The following is a 20619-nucleotide window of genomic DNA, read 5'->3' as shown; positions in this document are numbered from 1 at the left end:
CACAAACAACTCATTGACAACAAACACAAACAACCCATTGACAACAAACACAAACAACCCACTGACAACAAACACAAACAACCCACTGACAACAAACTTAAACAACCCATTGATAACAAACACAAACAAAAAACCCATTGATAACTCTTTAACTCAAACAAGGCAGCACAAAATAGGGTTAAAGAGATTCTGGTATGTAGCTTGTCTAGCTGTGCCAGGCAAATGTCCGTAAAATGGGAAGACTTGTATGACTGACTTGGTGAAATCCGTGTGAAGATCCAATGAGCACAAATATGAAAAGTGTCCTTAACACCATGTGGCACAGAGTTCAGTAACTGGAGAAACTATGGCTAGAGTAAGACAGTCATTTCAGACAATATGAGAAATAACAAAAGTCTTTATCAGGATACAGTTCTTTAGAGGTTTAGCTATAGTAAACCCAGACAGAACCAGTTCAGTTAGCTTTCCCATTTCCGGAAGTATCTGAGCTACACCTGTGTAACAGAGCAGGACCTACATCTGAGTGGTGTTTTGTGGAAAACACTGGGAAGTTTATATGTTGCCCCAGTATGAGCATGATGAGTATCTCCAGATACTGTCTCCTAAGCCAAAAACAAACTCCCAGCTCCACCCCTTTCCAGGCTCTGAACACGTTCTGCATCTCATGCTGCCAGCATATCCAGCCAGCGCCCACTGCACAGCACACCCTCTCTGGTTCTCTGAATCATGCAACACAGGTTTTACTTTTTTCCTTCAATTAACTTATTTCTCTGGAGCTTTTTGTTTTGTTTTAGTTTGCAGTTCATTTTCAGAATGTCTGTCTGTCTGTTTGGTTGGTTGTTGGTTGGTTTGGTTTCTTTGGCTGTCTGTTTGCTGATAGGGTTTCATAAAGCCCAGGCTAGCCTCAAATCCCAGTGCTCCTGCCTTCAATGCCCACGCATAGGAATGGCAGAGTTGCACTACCACACCCAGCACCTTACAATTATTTATCTCTTGCCTGAGCTTATATTACAGGATTTAAACTCTTTTTTATAATGTTCTATTGCTTCTAAGCAATATATCTGATTAATGACCTAAAAACACTTCCCTACAAAGTTAATAATATAATCTTCACCTCTTTTCCCATGGAAAGTCCAAATCAGCGATTATTTTAGCCTGACAAAATGCATATAAAATTGAAAAATGACCTATAATTTCAAGATATTTCTTCACTACAAAATAATTGTCATATAGAGTAAAACAGGCTGTTTTTACCATAAAACAATATGATCACTCAAATAAAATGAATATAGTTTAGTTCCTTCTATCACTGTCCTGAAGTGCCCTGATTTATTTCACTATTTCAAATTCTTTATTCCAAGCTGAAATTAAAAGTTGCAATTCAGCTATTCAATATATGCATAACCCCATTAAAATGAAATAAAATTTCCTCTCAAATCTTATTCATAACGTTTACACATACTCAGTACAAGAGAAGAAAAAGGAGAGATTTATGTAACTGCACTTGTAAATTGTGGATAATATACTAATTTATTAAACTACAACTAAAAATAATTACAAAAATATTACAATACAGTTATATAGTTTCCAGAGGACATACAGACTACACATAATTCTTCCTGCCATTAAAGGCCACTAACAATTGTTAACACTACTCAAACATGTATTTCAACATAATAGCAAAAGAAGATTCTGGAAAATTGTTTTATATTTGGAAGTATAAAAAACAATAAATCTATTATTGTAGGATGTGGTGGTATTCTAATTGTACTGAAATGTGATTTTGATTGTATGTTAATAAATAAAGTTGCCCGGGGGTCAGAGCTATTAGAGCCATAGACAGAGCGTGGCAGTGGTGGTGCACGCCTTTAATCCCATAGATCTCTGTGTGTTCAGGGATACAGCCAGCATTGGAGACATAAACCTTTAAGACCTAGAGGGCTGTACATACGGACAGTGACGAGGCAGTCACGTGTTTGGGTTTACAACCAATGAGAAGGCAGAATGACTATGAAACAACGTACACACAGGGAAATAGCTCTCCTTCGGGAAACTAAGACCACCGCAGGAGGAAGGGTGAGATTTTAGCTCTGAGCTCTGACCTCTTGGCTTTCTCTTTTACATTGGTTCTGTGTTTCTTATTTAATAAGACGGTTGGTTACATCTACAGTAGGACTTGGTATTTCACCAAGTGCAGTGCTGTTAAACTACACCCACCAATGTTTCCCTAATGCCTATATAGGCACTCTAGTCAGCAGAAGCAGGTCAAATGTGACACCACAGAGGAAAAATAATCTCCTACACATCATTTGCAGGCAGACTTAATCAATGATGTGTGGTCATCTTGTTTTTCCTGTACTAAATCAACACTTAGAGCCTACCAGTTGTATAACCTATAACTGGGACAATAATTCAGTTCTACCAAAGACATGTAAATGAGTAAGGAAAAGGCAAAGATCTGAGTATTTGCTAGTCTAATTCATTTTTAGAAGCACCTGATAGCATATGCCTATAATCCCAGCTACACAAGAGGCTGAAGCCAGAGGACTGCCAGTCTGAGGCAGTTGTCTAAGCAATTTGGCAAGACCCTTTTTCAAAATAAAAAAGAAATGGCTAGGGATTAGATCACAGATCAAATGCTTGCCCAACATGTGGCTGCAACTACCAGTACCACAAAAAGAAAAAGAGAGATGGGAGAGAAAGAGAGAGACAAAGACAGAGAGACAGAGAAGATTCTGCTTCTGGTCAAGAAAAAATAAGGGTAACATTTACATTAATGCTTTAAACTGCTAGAAAGCTGGATAGACACAATACCACGGTTTCAAACATTACATGACAGGCAACAAGGAGAAGGGAAAAGAAACATTCAGATTCCCATCATACCAGCTTAACAACCCAGAAGCATCTTCCTAAATAGGTCTTAGATCCTTTCCCCAGAAGTCTAGCATAGTTGAGAGAAAAGAGCACAGAAACCAAGATCTACAGAGAAGGTCCATATGAGCCTCTGGCTGACGGGTACATGTGTAAGACCAAAATCACATTAAATGAAAAAGACTAGGTACAGAAGGATAAATGCTGTAAGGTTTCAATGATGTAAACTATCTAAAAAAGGCAAATTCATAGGGAAGGAGATGGGCAACTGCCATAGATGGGGTGCTAGTTCTCTCCTTCTAACATGTGGGACCCTGGAATCTAACTCAGACTGCCAGTCTTGGCAGCAAGTACCTGTATTCACCGAGCTATCTCACCGGACCAAGTATAAGGATTTTTAAAATGGAAACTAAATAACATTTTGACATTAAAGTCAAAAGCTTTAGGAAAACATTCAAAGTGGCACAGAATTTAATCATGATGACTGTCCAGTAACTGGGTCAGATTCTCTAAAGACAGGGGTAGGCAGAGAAACAAAGACACTTGTTAATACAGAGGAGAGACTGTGAGCAATGGAATCTCCCTCTAAGCTTCCAAAGACAAACACTCAAAACTTATCATAAGAGATCCTTTAGAGATAGGAGATGATGCTGCAAACTCCGAATGACTGTAAATTTACCACAATGCAATGAAAAAAATCAATGCCCAAAACTTATGCAGACTGAACAATCCTGTTAAGCATCAAAATATTTATTAAGTATTAAATCTCTTTAATAACAGTCAATTCCCAACTTCCAATTTTCCCTGCCTCATATACAAATAAGTTCCTCTGTATTGGTAGCACTCTACAAATGACTCTGATATCATACTTAACAGTAATTACTTAGCACCTTTCTCCACGGTTATATTTATCATACTCAGTCATTTTTACTCAGTATGGCTCCCCACCTAACTCTTAGACCAATGCACGCTGTAGGTGATCAGTGTTTGTTGAAAGGAAAAACAGTAATGGAAGACAGAGTATAATTTAGTTATATAAATCAGTCAAAACTTAGCAAGTAAACCATGAAGAGTTTCTACACCAGCCTTCTGAATAAAGTGTAATTTAAAGACTAAAAAGAGCCCCCATATACAATGAAGTCTAACAGAAGCAAAATTGCTTAAAATAAGGTAATTCAGAAACTTTACATTAATGTGAATTAGCAACAGAGATAGTGGACACCCAACCCTTCCTCCCACCCCATCCTCTATCAATAAGCACACAAGGCAAGGAGCTCTGTGAATGTAGCATACAATCTGTGTAGAAGCAGAGGCCACAAATGAGCAGGAGGAACGGATTGGTTCCATGCCCCAGCTAGGTGGCTAAGCCACACACACTTTAAAAAAAAAAATGCTCCACAGTCAATCTTACTATATTTTCAGAAAAACGTGGAAAAAAAGAAAAAATGTTAGATATTTTCAACAGAAAAGTCTTTGTCATATTTTTATTTTGAAATATGATTGAAATGTTCAGGCATAAAGTGAGAAAAATCCTCTGCTTGGTATTCACATCAGATATCCAAATTTTTTAAAATCATTATTTCAACATTAAAATTCATGATTTATATTACACAGTATTCATGCTAGAATTTGAAGATCACCCATGAAAGATCAATATCATTTTTAGCAGAGACAAAAAATGAAGGAAGGAAGGAACGAATCTGTTTATTCTCTAAGGTTGACAAGTATTTCTCTCACTCTCCAATGAACTTGAAAATATTTCTCACATTCTTTAATACCAAGAGCCTGTGATACATAGGTGCTCAGGGAAGGTAAACTGATCCATCATAATAATGTTTCAAGCTCTTTGGATGGAAAATAATAAAGAATTATAAAGAGGTCTATAAAACTTGTATCCTTGTCACTAGGCAACGTCTCCCAGTTTGTGATCTTTTTCACCATATCAAATCAAAACTTTAAAAAAATTTTTTTTTTTTTCTTTTTTGGTTTTACGAGACAGGGTTTCTCTGTGTAGCTTTGCGCCTTCTCCTGGAACTCACTTGGTAGTTCAGGCTGGCCTCGAACTCACAGAGATCCGCCTGGCTCTGCCTCCCGAGTGCTGGGATTAAAGGCGTGCGCCACCACGCCCGGCTAAAAATTTTTAATGGGGCTATAAGTAGCCCAGACTGGCCACATGTGCCATGTAGCCAAAGCTGGCCTTGAACTCTATCTTCCAGCCTCCATCCCCCAACACCAAACACTGGGATGACAGGCATCCACCACCATGCCTAGCCATCGTCTTAAGCCTTTAATAGCACTCACACTGAGCTCAGGCTCATTGCAGAAAACGGATTTTTTTCCACTGATTTAGGAAGAGAACCAAAGGTTTAGACATAGCCTTACCACTTAAGAAGGAAGTTGCCCTGAAAGAGAGCTCTCTGTCCCTGAAGTCAGGATCCTTATCAAAGAGAAAATAGGAATCTTCCTTTGCTTTATTAATCTAATGGCTTGATAACTTGCATCAATTTAAAGGTATTCATCTACAGGGAGAAACTGAAAGCTAAATGCACTAAATCTTCTTTCCTGGGGCCCTAAGTATTTTTTGAACTCTTACTGCTTTCACTTACTGCTTTATTTTAAAATCAGATTGAACCATTTTGTATAACCAGTCGCTCTTCATGAAGATGGATTTCATTTTACCTGCACATACATTATCTCTGGTCAGAACTGCAATGAATTGTGGTGCCATTTAAAGCACTAATACAGTACTTTACAATCCAATTAGTAACTGCCTCTGAAAACACAATTTTCAAAAATGACTGTACTGCCCCCACTTCCTACTCTTGAATATCAAAGGCACTAACTGAATGTCCATACTATTTCATTTATAGATCTTCCTGAAATAACCTCTTAGTAAACCAGCAGTTTTCAATTGCTACTCCTATCAGAGCTATTTGTGAGCTCCATTTTGAAGACTTAGCAGAGGTGTATTTTTAAGAAAATCAATGTGATCAATAAAATAAAAAACATTTTCTATGATACTCAGAGACCCTATAGCCTACCAATATCCCTTTATAACAATAGTGACAGATGACAAAGCTAAAAACATAACTCAATTAAAATGTATATATAAGAACACATGTGCAACACCAGATGTGGTACAGCACCAGAGTTCCAGAGCTGGGCGACCAGTGGCGCTACACTCTGTCTGTCTGTCTGTCTGTCCTCTCTCTCTCTCTCTCTCTCTCTCTCTCCATCTTTTAATTCCACAGCTGAAGCCTAATTTGTCAATACAGCCACTGAAAACTGGCACCTAGAACTAAATGTCATGTCTACAATCTGATCAACATTTATTTACTCACTAGGGAACAGTCACATGGAAAAGGCTCAAACTCAGGAACTCCCTGCTTCCAACGTGGCAGGGCTTGATGAGCACTGTGAAAAGTGCCAGGAGAATAAAAAATACATAAATCAATACTAGGTAAAGACAACCATAAGAAACAGGGGAATGCACTAAGATACTATGTGTCATCATGCTATTAATTGTGAGGGTACTAAGATATAACATCATCATGCTATTCAATGTAAAAGTAGTTAACAACACTTATGCTGTTCTACAACCTAGGTTAAAGTAATAACAGTAAAATGTGGCCAAAAAATTCTAAATTTGCAAGAAATCTAGTTATATAAAAAATATTCATTCCTTTAAAATAAGTTGCTTTTGAACTCATCTAAAGAATCAACTAAAATAAAAATATTAGGTGTAATTAAGGCTTTAGTTTCCCTGAAGAGTCTAGCAATCAGCCATTTTAAACTTTCTAGTAATGAAACATCCAATAGAATTTAAGGAAATCCTACTAAAAAACAAATTAGCCTATAAACTAGTGATAATATGGGACCAAGGAAAGGCTTAGTAATAACTCATTCAGAACTGAGTATAATAAATACAGTTATTACAATTTCAATTCGCTGATGGCTCAACTCAAAAAGCTACCATGCTGCTACTCAATCTGCTCAAGAATCCAGATCTCATCAGTACAGGAACTGAATGTTATGTTTCTGAAGACAGAATTATTTTAGGCTGAAAGAAATGTAGATGGAAAAAACAGCTATTCAGTGGCAGGGCCAGAACATATCAAAATGTGGGCCTCTGTCAAGTTTATTTGAACAACTCTTCAAATATTGTATAATAAAACAGCCATCTTGCTCTCTCTTCCCATAGCTAACTGATCTCCTTTTAGGAAGGTTCCTTCAGTGACTATTTGGTTTTGAGGCAGGGTCTCACTGTGCAGCCCTGGATGGCCTGGACCTTCCTATACAGACCAGTCTGGCCCTGAAACCCCTGCTATCCTTTGCCTCTAAGTCCTGGGGTTATAGGTCTACACAACTACACCTTGTTCCCTCAACAATTCTTAGCATAGTAAGATTCTAGGTCAAACTTCTATGTAAGTACCCTCTGGGACTCAAGACAGGTTCTTTCATGTCTGTATTGTGGGTATTATTGGGCTGTGCCTTGAGGGGATAAATAACTGAATGTATGGACACAGACTGCCCCAATGAGATGGAAAACCAGGCTGCTGGGCCACACCTTAATCCTGAGTCACTCTACTAAGCCTTAGAACAAGGCCCATCATGGGTGAGGGTAGAGAAGGTCAAAGGGAGATAACACTAGGCCACCATCAAGGGCAGAGAACAAACCTACAGATAAGGGGTGTGTCTCCACTGGGCCACAGTCAACCTGATGAGTCTCTTCTGTGGCTATAGCCTGCATAAACAGAAGACAGATCCTCTCCAGCACCACTCCCCATGAGTGACAAAAGGTCATCATTCCAAAGGAAATATGCAAGTAACTGAGGACAATGTTAAAGTGGCGGTGTAACACCCAGGAAGTCAAGAAGGCAAAAACTCAAAAGAGCAGACACATGGATAAAATGCTAAAAGTAACGGGAAAAAATATCTTTTTCTAGAATAAGAAGCATAAAAAGACAGATGCTAACCCTTAAGTACAAATTGCATTTCTGTGTTCTCCATCACAAGGAACTTTCAATTTGAACCCAGCAAAACAGACTCCACAGGCTGGCACTGCTAGCTTGGCTAGTCATCATTTCCCATTATTGTGTCAGTATCAACTTACTCTGAGAAAAGGGGGCCTTGCAAATTGCTGGAAAAAAAAATGTAAGATGGAACAATGGCTTTGGGATAGGGTTCAACGTTCCTCCAAAAGCTAAGAGTTCCCAGAAGACCAGCAATTCCACTCATACATACAATTCATACCCAACCTTAAAATACAGGTTCATGCCAACACTTGTACGTACACAATAACAGCAGCATCATTCACAATACTCAAGAAAGAAAACACAAATGACCATTAATTGATAGTTATAAATGAAATGCTATGCACACTATAACAGAAATGAACCTTGAAAACATCCTGCTAAATGATAATATAAATTGTTTTGCTATACATAAAATAAAGGGTTTTTTAAAAAAAAAAAATAAGAATGTGTTTGAGGGCACATGCTGCCAAGCCTGAAAACCTAAGAGTAGTGGGTAGCTGTTCCAGCTTTGACCTGGAAGTACTACCCCTAGTGAGGCTTCTGGTAACTGCCATGCCTACCTATGGCACGCCCTTGGGGCAGGGCCAAGACAGGAGCCCTTAAGACTCGAGATCCAGATATGCCAACTCTCTTGGTTCCTGGTGATCCTGGATGTTGGATGGCAGACCAGTCAGAGTTCTCCAGAGAACCCCGCTGGACTACACCTCACCTCTCCTGGATCCTGTAACCAATCCCTTTACTGGCTGTAAGTTACCCAAAAATAAACCTCCTTTTTAACTACGTGGAGTTGCCTTGTTATCCCCACATTATCTGGTGCCCAACATGGTCTACACCTGAGTTTGATCCCCAGTACCCACGTGGTAGAATGAAAGAACCAGTTCTTACAAGTTGTTCTCTGACTTCCACATGCTTGTGTTGTGTAGAACTCAGTAAGTTCTAAAGACTCAGAACATTCTGAGGGGAACCTCATTAAGACTCAAGAAGTGAACAACTCTAGAGTGGCAGGAGCCCTGTGACTTCTTCAGGGGGCAAGGCCTGAAAATAGCAGACCCTGGAAATCCTAATCGAGTTGGCAAGAACCTATGGACAGTTCACTGCATGATTCTGGGTGTGACTTATGAGTGTGTGAGTGTGTGTGTGCTACATGCTCTCCTTGCTTTCACTATGTTAGCCACACTGCTGGCCTGAATGAGACATGCTAGGTCATAAAGGTTAATATTACATATTTGCATAACTGTTCTGGAAAGAATGATTTTAACCATACAAGTTTTAAAGAAATGTTATTAAATAGATGGTATCAAGAGTTAATGGGAACATTCTAAGAACATGGAATGAAGTCAAATTATAGAAACCCACCATTGCCTCATTTCTAATAACTGTGTCAACATCCTAAGAAGTTAAGAGAGACAGATGTAAGATAGATGGTGCTGACTATTAAGAGTAAGTTTCCAAGTTATACTGCCTATAGGATAAATGGAAAAACCTGGTACATCCCCAGAGGAGATAGAGCAGTACAAAATGTAGAATGAATTGTTTCAGCTTTGGCTGGTGAGTCGATCATGAGACTCCAGACCCTACCAGATGTAAATATTAACTACAAGAGACAAAACTATCTCTCGCCCTGCATGACGCTGTAACCTCATGTGCTGCCAGTTGGGCACACTGTTCTACCTTTAGGCGTGCCTAGTCAGAAAAGTTTCTTTGTAGCTTGCAAAACTGCTTATGCTTCTGACTATAGAGATAAAGATCAAAAAGGTAATGGCTACTGGTGGGAGAGTTGGGAGATGGAAGGGGAAAGAAGCAAGGAACAAACTGGCAATTGTTGTAACCATTCTTAGAAACCTAGGAAGTAAAAACTGTTTGTAAAACTGTTCGTGCAAACTATTGAAACGGTATTAATAAAGAAAAGGCTATCTGGGGCCACTTGCTTGAAAAACAGGCAGTCACAGTCTCTTCTTGGCGCTGACTTCACACATCCATCCCAGGTCATCGAACCCATCTGGAGCAAGGCTTCCAGCACTAGAGATCAGCGAATCCCTGAATCTGACCAAATGCACTAGGCCTTTCCCCACTAAGCAATAAGGACTGCTAAGAAAGCAGATACCAGCTGAGCTGCCTGCAAGAAACACTCTCCAACCTGCCCAGTTTCCTGTCAGTCATACAATGAGCTCCAGGTTCCAGCTTCTGGGAGCCACCTCCCATGCTAGGGTGGGCTTCTGGTGTTGCAGGTATTTTTGAATCATCCCTGTTCTGTAAGTAGCTCCTCAGAATACTCAAGCTAGTATCCCAACAAAAATTCATTCGTTCACCAAGTTGGACTCTGATGACATCCTTACTTTGGTCTGTCATCAGTTCCCCATCTTGGATAAGTAAAGGTTTGGTCAAATTTCCCCAGAATAGTTTCACACAATGCACCATGACACAAGCATGTGCACACACCCATGCGCATGTGCGCACGCATACACACACACATACACACACACACACACACACATTAAATAATAAATAAATGGTTTTTTGAAAAGGAAGTTTGAGAAGAAAATGAGTTGGACTTCCATGAAAAACATTCAAGCATAAATGCAGACTTTCTTCCAAAAATATCAGGCAGTAAAGATCTGAGCTCCCTGGAACTCACAAAAGATGCCCTATGTGAGACCTGATAACAGCGACAAACTGGAAAGAAGTCGAGTAGCAAGAACTGGAGCCTCCCAGGTACAGCTTCTGGTAGGTGGTAAATGACTACAACACAGTGACCTGTAAGTGGAAGTTTCTGTTCTGCCTGGTCCAGCAGCCATTCAGTCCCAAATAAACACACAGAGGCTTATATTAATTACAAACTGTTTGACCTATGGCTCAGGCTTCTTGCTAGCTAACTCTTACAACTTAACTCAACCCATTCCTATTAATCTATCTTTTTCCACGTGGCTTCATGGAATTACCTGTTCTCTCTCATCTTGCTTCTCCTGGCAGTGGCTCAGAATGTCTCCCCCAACCTGCCTTTCTTCTCTGTTCTCTTGGATTTCCCACCTGGCTCCATCCAGCCTTGCCATAGGCCAATGAAGCTTTATTTATTAACCAATGGGAACAACACATATCACAGCATACAGAAAGACATTCCCCTTTTCTGTCTAATCAAAAAGGAAGGTTTAAACTTTTACATAGTAAAATTACATATAACAAAACAATTATCAAGCAAGAATTACAGTTACAATATCTAGTCTATTTGTATTTGGCAAAATTAAAGAAAATATTCTATCATCTATCCAATTTTGTGAATCTAAAGTTTTATATCTAATTTGTCTTTTATCATGACTAAGGAAAACTATAATTATAGCAATCTAGTCTTCAACTCCATCAAAGACCCCAGGAGGATATAATACTACCTAAGTAAGCAGAAAATGCATTGTAAGCAACTTCCAAAATTCTAGAAATGACAGAGACATCTGGCTGCCTGGATAGTAACCAGTCCTCTGCAACATTGGGATATCCATCTTCAGCCTAAAGACCTAGCATCTCTGGCATACTTTTCAGTGAAGCAGAAAATGTGAAGGGTTGTCTCACCTATTGGCAAAGATCATCAGTTGCTTTCTTCTGTGTCCTGCAGAATGTCTGGCCATATCTTCTATGAAGCAAGAACCTGAAGGTCCATCTCACCTTGTTTTGGCAAAGTTTAGTGGTCACTTTCCTATGGGTCTTGTATGTCCAGTTTATATAACATACTATAACATACTGTCAAGCAGTCCAAGCAAGAGCAGTTTCTTGCACAAATGGCTAACTTTTGCCACAAAGAAAGAAACTCCATATGGAGTTTCTTTGATACCCATCATCTTCTCTGAAGCATACTGGTGCTGCCAGGAGCAGACATGTCTCAATGTCCAGAAAAGTCTAAGTTCTTAAAACATTTTAAATGTCATGTTCTGTAGGTCTTTGAAGTATTTGAAGATTGCCTGTCCATGTGAAATATATCTCTGCATATCTATAAAAACCTAATTAGCATGACTATAAGTTTGACTATTGAGATGACTATTAAGTTGTATTTCTTAATTATATATCATATTTTAAATGATCTGTATAAACCTAATACCCTCTAAACAAGAGTAGAAATATACATACAGTATAATAAAATTAACTTTAAATTTGTACTAATAAACCAAAATCCATAGTAATGTAAAATATAAGATTAATAGTTGTTTTTTGGATTAAACTAGATTCAATAGTCTACCCTTTTCTCCTATCATTTCTATCTCACATCCCTCTTTCTTCTTTTAGAAAGAGATTGATATGATCAATAACAATTTATAACCAAACTCCCTAAACAAAGACAAATATCCATAATCCATTTTTTGAGAATGTGGGCATAGTTTTCTAGGCACTTCCTACTGATTGGGGGTACTTGTAATCTTATGTGGACCAAAGATAATTTAGGATTATGGTTAAGTCCTGACTGGAGTAGTCTGTGAGGCTGGATCATCTCAGCCAGCAGCCTTGAAGTCTTTCTGGATGCAGAACTCAGAGCAAACCGCAACAGAGATGCTCTGAAATGTTGGATTATCTGGGCCACCTGTTCCCATTGAAGATTTTTCAGGGGGTCTTGCTCAATCCAATCTGACTTTTCTTAACACAGAATGAATCTACAACCTCTCATTTCCTGTGGAAATAAAAGCATAACCTCTTCTCCAAAGTAACAAATCTTTTGACTTAAATTTTGAAGACAAGGCATTTTCAAAATATATATGTTGGATTAAATCCATCAACATTTATAATCAAATGTCTCTTAGCAGCTGTTGCTCCTTCCTCAGCAGTCAAATAATTCAAAGACAACACAATAACATACAGTATCCAGACTCTCTGTGTACTTTCCATCTTTATATGGCTTAACTTTTATATTACTTTTACTGTCTCTTCAAAGACTTTATTTTTTAAAACTATTTATTTCTTAACTGCCTATACTCCTTTTCCTCTCTCTTCCAAGCCTACATACATTTTTACACACATTGTAACCTCTTCAGAGTTTTTTTTTTTTCCATCTGAATCTGTTTTATTGTATATCTGTAATCCTTTTCTGACCAAGAGTGTTTTTAAATTGCTAAGCTTCTCAAAGTGGCAACTTTGGCTACTGGCTCTGCCCAGTTCAGCTTTCCAACATGGTGCAGGTATGTTTACCAACAGCTCTGGGAGCCATGCATTGCCCCAACTTTGGGAGCAGTGGGTCCATGCTGCCACCAAGTAGCATGCAGCCCATAAACCTTTTTTGTCTGTATGAGTAAGAGCTAAATCCGCTGAACAGCTCAAGCTGTGAGGCTTGGAGACCCCTCTGTTTACTGTAACAGGAATCCACCATGCTGTGCTCAAGCTCGAATGCCGCAGCATCTCTGTACCACAGCCCATATGAGAGACACAACTAGCCCTGAAAAGGAGCATGAGACTCTTAATCTCAGATTTTATGTGGATGTATGTGCCCCATGTTGGTGCCAGTGACCACCACCTCAGTCTTGCAGATTAGATGAGTTTTCTATAATGCTTTTGTTATGAATCATTTAATTAATAGGGTCCAGAATTAATATGGGTCCAGATGATCAGCTTCTTGAAATAACTACCAGCTCATATTAAAAATACTGAACCACAAGCAAAGGTTTTACACATGCAAATGCAAATGTGAAGACACAGTTCGATATTCTAGAATTGGGTACATATCATAAGCACCCAATAAATATCTGCTCAATAAATGTTTATAATAGTCATTGTTGCTTACTAAATAATTCATGTCCAAAAATAAGACAATGGTAACCATTTTTTTGAGACAAGAACCTGCTATGGAGCCCAGGCTGGCCTCAAACTTTTAATCCTGCCTCAGCCTCTAAAGTGTTGGGATTATTGGTGTGCAGTACCACACCAAATTTTGTTAACAGTATCAAACCTATCTTCAACACACACACACACACACACACAAAAAAAAAAAAGTTGTTTTTTTTTTTTATTTTATTCCAATTTATTACTCATCCTGACTGGAATTCAAAGTGATAATGTAATGTTTTGTGGTTGTTGTTATTTTTGTTGGTTTTTCAGTAAGTGTACAAAACACAATGTTTTTCTTCTGATAGTTTCATATATGTTTACTTTATTTGCCCCTCCTTACGTTCCTTCTCACTCTGCCTCTCGCTGGTCCTCTCCCCACCACAATAGTCTTGTCTCTATTTCCATGTCACATACATATGTATATAATCAATAATTATTTTAAAAGGCAATTTTATGTAGTTTATAATACATAGGATATTTTAATTAGTTATTAAAGTCATTGCTCTCACCTTATAAACCTTTTTAAAAACAACTTCAAGCCAATGAAACCACAAACATTTGGGAGGTGATTCATTTCTTATGCACTCTACAATTTATTTGTTAATAAATTTAGAGCAGATATATTAATACAGTTTAACAACAATGTGCCCATTATTCACATCCTAGAGCCCTAAAGATAAATCCAAGCAAAACATAATTAGCCTCACTAATATGTAGCAGAATTCGGAAGGGGAGAGAAACACATCCTAAAGTACACCAGAAAGGCAGCAATCAGTTTTGTTACACTGTCCATATTTAAGCTTCTGTTTAAAAATGGACATTTCTCAGTATGTAGCAGCTGTGAGTGTATGAAATACTATGAAGGATCATTATACAGATGAGCATAAAAAATACCTCCAGGATTACATCTTCTCCCCCAGAAGCCACTTCTCAGGGTCTCAAAGATAAAGAAGCAATTCTATAGGTTTACAGTGTCTGGCAGCCACTTCAGAAAGATCCCTCCTCATCCTCTCCTACCCAGCACAGGGAGATGATGACATGAGCACCAGCCTTCTGTAGCATCATTTTTTAGAATTTTTATGAGAAAATATAGTGTGCAACTCTGTGTGTTGGGGGTGTGGGTGTGGGCAGATGTGGTGTGTGTGCACATATGCAATATATGTATAAGGTATGGGCATATGTGTGCCTGTGTGCACACTCAGAGGCCAGATAAGGATGTCTGGTGTCCTGCTCTATTGAGCTCTACCTTTGTCCTTTAAGATAGGGTCTGCACCTGAACCTGGAGCTAGACTAGAAGCTAGCAATGATCCTCCTGTCTCAGCACACATATCCCAACTCTCTGAAGTTATAGACATTCCATTGAATGACTACACCAGCCTTAGATAGATGCTAGAGTCTGAAACCAGGTCATCATGCTTATATAGAAAGTGCTGTTACTCACTCTACCATCTCCCTAGGCTCTCAACTTTCTAATGCCCAAAGTCATTACCATTCGATTTACTAATGTGGTGATATTTTATCTGTGTACCCCAATAAAGTTTATCTGAGGATCAGAGGAAAAAGCCAGCCACTATAGTAAACAGAGTTCAGGCAATGGTAGCATATGCCTTTAATCTTATCACTTAGAAGGCAGAGATCCATATGGATCTCTGTGAGTTCAAGGCCACACTGGAAACAGAGCCAGGTGTGGTGGTAATCAACTTTAATCCCAGCACTAACCATAAAGGTCTGGAGGTCTGTACAGACAGGAAGTGACAGAGTTTGGCAGGAAGAGGAAGTGATGTAGCTGGGCGGAGAGAGGAAATGAGATGGCAGAACAGAAAGGAATATAGGCGTGGGTATACAGGAAGTAGGTCTCTGGCTGAGGATCTCCAAGTGGTGAGAACGTGGCTAGCTTCTTTCTGCTTTTCTGATTTCTTGGTTTTAACCCCAATATCTGGCTCCAGGTTTTTTATTAATAAGACTGTTTAGCAATTTAGTCTACATACTAGTATCACAAAATAACATCTTTTTAAAATACGGTTACATTTTAAAGAACGTGTAGGTTGTTGTCCAGTCTCTGCATAAGGACATTCTAAGTATAAAATCACATAGGAGCCAAGGGATGGTCACGATACATGGTCTGTACATGGTATGAGGCTCTGAGTTCACTCTGCAAGACTCCCCAAAAAGCCATTATAAATGAACAGGTAATTATGGTTTAAAAAAAAAACACCTTGGCCGGGCGGTGGTGGCGCACGCCTTTAATCCCAGCACTCGGGAGGCAGAGCCAGGAGGATCTCTGTGAGTTCGAGGCCAGCCTGGGCTACCAAGTGAGTTCCAGGAAAGGCGCAAAGCTACACAGAGAAACCCTGTCTCGAAAAATCAAAAAAAAAAAACACCTTGTATGACAAGCAATATTCTTCTTATATCAATAGTTCTCACAAACGAGTGTGTGGCAGGCACAGCGCCCTCAGCAGCCCTCTTCTTCCACAGATGGATCTGCAATGTGCCTATTGAAAGGCAATGAAACGTCTCCCAGCTCTGAGCCACTCCCTTGGGCCTCTGCCTCCCACCTAGATGTCTTTTTCTTCTTGTCCCTGTTGCACTGAAGGTCCACATTGTCCAGATTTCAGAATTCTCACCCAAGACTTAGCTTCTGAAACATTGGTCTCTACCACACTCAGTAGCCTACAGGTAAGTAAGAACTTACCCGGGGTCCCATGACACATTATCTAATGCCTGCCAAAGCCCAGGACACTGGTTCCTACCCCGGCCAAGGAAGACAGAGATTAAACAAACGATGGCAAGAAAACACAGACAGGGTGTGGTGAGTAGGTCGGGTGCAGCTGGATGGGAGGACTAACTTCTAATATTCTCAGCACAATAGTAGATCTGTCGTCAATGACAATGACTTTAAAACTTCTGATTTGAAATGATAAATGCCTGAAGTGATAGATATGTCAATTGCCCAGATCTGATCATCACATGCTATGTGCATATATTCAAATGCCACACTGAACTACATAAATGTATACAATTACTATGTCTAGAAAAGCCTTCAAAGGGTTTGTATACGCAATTAAGAGAAAAGAAATTGCTAACAGCTAATGATAAGGTTGTTTAATGCTTGAACAAATAAACAATAGAGATACAAATTAGAATGAAGATGAATCATTTTTATCTGTGAAATGGGCCAAGTGCTAGCAAGTGCATCATACAGCAGGCGGTGGGGCCGTCGTCTTTCTGGAGAGTAGAGCAGCCCTATGACCCAAGAACATCACAGCACTCCTGTCCTTAGTAATTCCATTTTTGAGAAACTGATCGTAAGCAACAAGGATATAATTTAAAGATTAAATTATGAAGCCATTCGTCACTATATCTGGTACTTAACATATAAACAATGATAATAGCTAATAGTACCTTATTTGTGGTGCCATTGTGTAGCTAAGAAAATGGCATAAGAGTGGACCCTTACACATTACTGAATAAGCACCATTCACTGCTCCAAGTGGTTCCCATGTAGTAATTCATTTATTTCTCAAAGCAATATGACACCTATAGGGAGACTAGTGCTAGTGACATGTCTAACTTCCCAGTGAAAAATCTGAGGCACTGAGAAGGCGACTTAACTAAGATCACACTAAGACAAATCCTAACATTCTAGACTGAAACTCAAACATCCAAAAAGCTATGGAAACAAAATGTTTTCATAACTTTTTGATAAGCTCATTTGTTGCTAAACCTTGACATGAACTAATGCCAAACTATGCATCACCTTTACCCAATTAAGATTCAGTTTACTAAAGAGAAGTTAATGTAATTGATGACATTCAGGGCTGTCTTAGTCAGTGTTCTCTTGATGTGAAGAGGCACCACGACCATGGCAACTCTTATAAAAGAAAACATTTAATTGGGGCTGGCTTACAGTTTCAGAGGTTCAGTTCATTATCATGATGGTGCAAAGCATGGCAGGGAGCATGATGGCACACAGGCAGACATGGTACTGGAGAAGTAGCTGAGAGTTCTACATCCAGAGCCACAGGCAGCAGGAAGAGAGAGAGGCTGCCTGGCTTGAGTTTTCAAAACCTCAAAGCCCACCCACCAATGACACACTTTCTCCAACAAGGCCACACCTCCTAATCCCACTCTTAATGACCAAGCATTCAAATATATAAACCTATAAGGGGCCATTCTTATTCAAACCGCTACAAGGGTACAATATACACACCATATCACCCTTCAATAAAACGAAACATCAGCTCACAGGTTTCAGGTATGGAACTGTGACAGAGCTAGAATTAGCATGTAAACTATCTGTTTCTGTAGTCTGTGCTTCTAACCACAGCATGATATTTTCAGACACTACTGAATGCCATGGGAAAATAGTTACAATTCAAGCATTCAGTTAGTTATTGATTACACACTATGTGCCATACATACAAATGCTACTAGAAGAGACAATATTGAGGTGTGTCCCAGACAAAGTAATCAAATATAGTTTTCCTGAGGAAACATTTGGCCTCAGAGATCAAGGGTGAGCCAGAGTTAATAAAGAGAAGAGCAATGACAGGGAGAGGAACAAGTATAAAGGTCCCGAAGTGAGACACAAAATCATGATGAGCAACTGAAGAGTCTATGTAGACCCAAGCACAATGGCGCATGCTTGTAATCCCAGCTACTTGGGAGGCTACATCAGGAAGAGTTAGAAGCTATCCATCACGCCCAGCCTAAATTTTTTTAGAGGTACTAGAGATCATGTGTGAGGATCAGAGGACAATTCGTGGAGTCAGTTCTCTCTCCTTCTACCGTGTGGGTCCTGGGGATCAAACTCAGGTCATCTGGTTTGGTGGCAAGCACATCACCATTTAGCCATTTCTCTGGCCCAGCATAATCAATTTACAAATTTTAAATATTGTTCCCACTGCAGATGATAACTTCAGACCAATTAGAAGGTAACTACAAGAGACAAGGTGAGATAACAGTAGCCTGTTCTTGGATCATAGAAGGAGAGACAGGAGGAAGTGATTAGATCTGATCTTTGGTATGAAGACAAAATGAACACAAATTGATGATGGTATGGACATGGGGAAAGGAAAATGGTACTGATGAGGGCGAGATTCCTGGCTTGAAAACTAAATAGATGTATGACCATTGGGGCAAGAACACTGGTGGCTTACACAGACTAGAATCTTCAATGTGCAGAATCTCCACATATTGCTCACAATTTGAAGCCAATTTAGAGAAGAGGAGAAAGCTTTAGTTCAAAACCTGTTGGTTTTGCTTTCTGCTCCCAGACCCTTCCTCCTCTGTAGGGCTGGCAGGATCCTGGTCTGATGTTGAAGATAGATAGGTGGTCAGACCAAAAAGCAAGGGTCCTCCTCAGCTGTGGTGAGGAATGAGGAGTACCCCCAACTGGACAATTACCTCCCTACAATTTAATTTAACCACTTTGCCATTAGTCATTCTCAGGGCAATACCACATGCAGGTTCATTTCAGCCACAACTGTGTGAGAAATTCTAAGGTGCATCTATCTAGGAGACGGGCAGCAGGTTGAAATTCCCTACCCTCAGAATCAGCAGGAGACAGCTCTTAACATCACCCTATCTCCTGAGCATCCACTCTGTGCAAAGAAGTGCCCTAAGAAACTGCTACCACATGATGAGGTCCTGCTAGGTGTCAGGCTCTTAGGAAATTAAAATCAAACCCTTACAACTCCAGTTTTTAGGACTTTTTTTCCCACACACACTTACCCTTAGTGAGGTCACATTAAACTTTCAAAAATGTTTCCCGTAGTGAACGTGGGACGGAGATGAGGAGTTGTAGATGGACAGCGATGGTCACAATCAGCGACCACCCCAAACACCAGACCCGGGGGAAATGAGATCCCAACTGCTTAGGCCCCGGGAGACTCCTGAAAGGGTCTGTGGTCATCGCCAGGTCCCTCCTCAGTGCTGGCTGGCTGGCAGACCCGGCAGCTGGAGGCCGAGGCCGGTTTACCCGCGGTTGCCATAGCAACGGCGCTCCGCAGCCTAACCCTCCTGCCCACCCTTTCCCTCAGGGCAGCACGGCTGGGCCCTGGGAGGCGACCCTGAGGGGAGGAGCACTCACCGCGGGCAGGCGGGCTGCCTCTGACCTAGGAGCACACTCGACACGGGTGGTCGCCCAGCCCCAAACGAACGCCACACCTAAAGAAGCTTAACTTTTCTCAGGCCGGCTGAGCCGACCCAGGAGCTGGACGGGGTCCTCACCGGGACAAAGTGCAAAGCCCCTGCTTGCCGCGTGCGTGCGTGCGTGGAGCCTGCGAGGGGAGCGCGGGCCGCGCAACGGCGCCCACGTGCCCCAGAGCCTGGTCCCCACCAGCTGCACCCCAGGAAGCGAGCAGGGGAGGCTGCCTTCAGCACAGAGCCTCGCAGGGCTAAGTAAAACGGGATGTCCAGACATACTCTCAGCGGGCCTAAAACGACAGGACCGCGGTTCGAAAGTCACTGCTGAGAGGCGGGTGTGTGTCCTCAAAGAAAGGCTGAAGCGGCCCGTGACGAGTCAAATAACTATCTCTCTCGATGTGTCCCAAGCCTCTGTGAGCCCACCTCAAGGCATGTCGCAAGCAAGCCACGGAGACTTGAAAAGCTGGCTCCAGCTGTATGCTAATGTTCTGTTGACATGAACTAGGACCGGCTTCAGTGGGCGGGGTCCTGCTCTCCAGCAGCTGCGGGGAAGAAATTCAACTCTACTTGGGCTAGCATAATTATTCAAGGCAGATGTCTTCTAAAATTAAGGTGATTGATAGCCAGCAACAGTACAACAGAGCAATTAATTTTATTGCTTACAGGTGTACATTTGGCAACTAAGTTCATCCCGTTCCCTTCATAGGAAAAAACAACAACACTCAAATGGTCATGAGTACTTGGTAACTTCTTTTTGAAAACCATTTTT

General features: G+C 40.4%; 1 protein-coding gene across 2 annotated transcripts in view; it reads right to left on the bottom strand.

Annotated features, from left to right (window-relative positions):
• Positions 1 to 19967, bottom strand: part of Stk33 (serine/threonine kinase 33) — a 181062-nt gene extending 161095 nt beyond the window's left edge. Inside the window, exon 1 of one of the 2 annotated variants that reach the window (XM_037211668.1) lies at positions 19795 to 19967. The gene's annotated coding sequence lies outside the window, so the exon portion shown is untranslated. Of the gene's footprint in view, positions 1 to 19436; positions 19709 to 19794 lie in introns of those variants that run through there. The other variant, XM_028894607.2, reaches the window with a different exon arrangement.
• Between the last annotated feature and the right edge of the window lie 652 nt (positions 19968 to 20619).

The sequence above is a fragment of the Peromyscus leucopus genome, chromosome 1, assembly GCF_004664715.2.
Source record: "Peromyscus leucopus breed LL Stock chromosome 1, UCI_PerLeu_2.1, whole genome shotgun sequence".
In the NCBI taxonomy this organism is placed as follows: Eukaryota; Metazoa; Chordata; class Mammalia; order Rodentia; family Cricetidae; genus Peromyscus; species Peromyscus leucopus.
The sequence above is the reverse complement of the archived record's forward strand: the minus strand, read 5'-3'. Positions and strand labels throughout refer to the sequence as shown.